Here is a 2312-nt window from a genome sequence, read left to right as displayed (position 1 = left end):
TTATTATTATTATTATTATTATTATTATTATTATTATTATTATTATTATTAATTATACATACCTATCGCAGAAGTATTTCTTGTGTCCATATTTGTTGATTTGTGAACTGACGAGGCGTGACAGGTCTTTAATCAGCACAAAGTGACCCGCGATATTATCCTCCACGTACAAGAGGTTTACGTGCTTGCTCCTCTTTCGGTCGGTGAGTCGTATCGGTACAATTCCATCCTCGATGGCGTAGACGTTGACGGAAACGTTGCTGAGATTTTCAAATTTTTTAATTTGACTCAACGTCATCGGTAACTCAATACCCGTGAGATTTAGTACCGATGAGTAGTGTGGATATGATGATGTTCGATATGTATGACTTTCAGCGGGATGCAGAGCGGCAACCACTGACCATGCAAAACAAGCATTGTCTTTGGATTGCACATTGATCACCGCTCTCTTCAGCATAATTTTCTCCGGGAGTTTGATGTGACATCCCGCGCGCAGAGGATTTAGTTTATTCGCGTTCACTGTTAAATTTAGTATACGCGACAGTGCCCAGCCGCTATCGCGTTCTTGAAACTCCTCGAGCGATGCGAGGATTGGCTCGACGACGCGCGACACGTACCACTCGCGCTGATCGGTGCATCGATATATTTCAAAGTTCCGGGTGGTGATGCTCTTGTTTGCGCGTTTGTCACCCGCTATGAATTCACCATTAAATAATGTATTTATCTTTATAGAGTCATATCTTCGCATAATACACTGTACACGCTCGAGCACAATTTCACTCGCGTCTTCGAGGAATCGGTGGGGGTCGATGTGATTAGAGTTTATCACCACGCCCGTTAGAATACGGCTTTCGAACGCCGTTTCGATCTCACGCCATCGGAGTCCATCTCCATATCCGGCGCCCACGTGCACGAATCGTCCGCGCACTGAATCCTTCAAACTTTCGAGCCGCGCGATATATGCGATCACTGATTGTCTATTACCGATCGATAATCGCAGGCGTTTTATTCGACTCTGTTCTTCCAAAGATTCGATGAATTCGTCGCACCGCTGTTCCCATGCGATGTATTCTTCTCTGGTACTAAGCAGGGTAGCTTGCTCTATCAAATCTCGCTCCATGTCGCTAGATTGACTAATGACACGATGCGTCTAAATCTTTACGTTTTATATCAATCTATTTGGCAACGTCGCATCTCTTAACTATTAAATGTGCAATTTGGCAACGTTGCATTTGTATCAAATTACATTACTGCTCTCATCACCGGATGTGTCTTTTGCAAAAAATCTTAAACAGAACTTGCGAACGTTGCATTTTTAAATTTCGAATTACACTAATGACTTCATCACCGTACGTGTCTAAAAATCTGTATTGTGCAAAATTCTTTCTTAGCAACTGCATATTTGCAAACGTTGCATTTTTAAATTATTGAATTACACTGATGATTTCATCACCGTACGTGTCTTTTGCAAAATTGTTGCAGCTGCATATCTGCAAACGCTGCATTTTTAAAAACGCTGGAGGGGGGATACAATTTAAAAGCGGTTCGTGCAACGTTATTGCATCAGTTATTCAAACGATTTCGACATCATCATCAACATGGATTCTCACGTTCAGCATGAACTGTAAGTATTTCATATATATCTATGGAAAAGAATTATATATCTATGAAAATATTATATATTATTTATTCTTTATTGCAGCGCACGTAACATCATGAGTAGAACGTTTGCGCTGACTCCGACAGCGTACAAATTTCTGGAGATTGGGATCGTCGTGGGATCGATGTCTCACGTGGAAATTGTTATTAGTGATACCCGAGGCAACCGCATCATCCTACCGCACGCCACGTGGACAGCGTTCGTCGAAAAACGGGCGGATATAGAAAGATTGGTGCAATCGACTACACCATCATCATCGTTGATGATTCAAGACCTTGTAATGGAACATGTCAAAATACGTGATGTGAGCACTGTGAAATTATTTTTATGTGACAAGTGTATGTATATGAAACGTCGACCGTACTATTCATGCTCGAACTCGAACAATGTGTTGATCATGCATATATTTCAATTTGTGTCAATATACGAACAGTGTAAGTGATAAATTTAAATATTTCGTGACTTATTTACGTCAAAATTGTATTGTGAATAAATTTAAAGCTGTAAACGCTTTGCGTAAGATTTATGATAAAAATTCTAATATCGAATGCGAATTAATAATGTACGCTTTAGGTGATATTGTATATCATGCATAACATGACGAATAAATAAATAAATGTATGAATTTAAATAGCACGTCTCTCAATTCTTC

Source organism: Cyphomyrmex costatus, unplaced genomic scaffold (genome assembly GCF_001594065.2).
Source record: "Cyphomyrmex costatus isolate MS0001 unplaced genomic scaffold, Ccosl1.0 scaffold1544, whole genome shotgun sequence".
NCBI classification, from domain to species: Eukaryota; Metazoa; Arthropoda; class Insecta; order Hymenoptera; family Formicidae; genus Cyphomyrmex; species Cyphomyrmex costatus.
Note: the sequence above shows the minus strand (reverse complement) of the source record.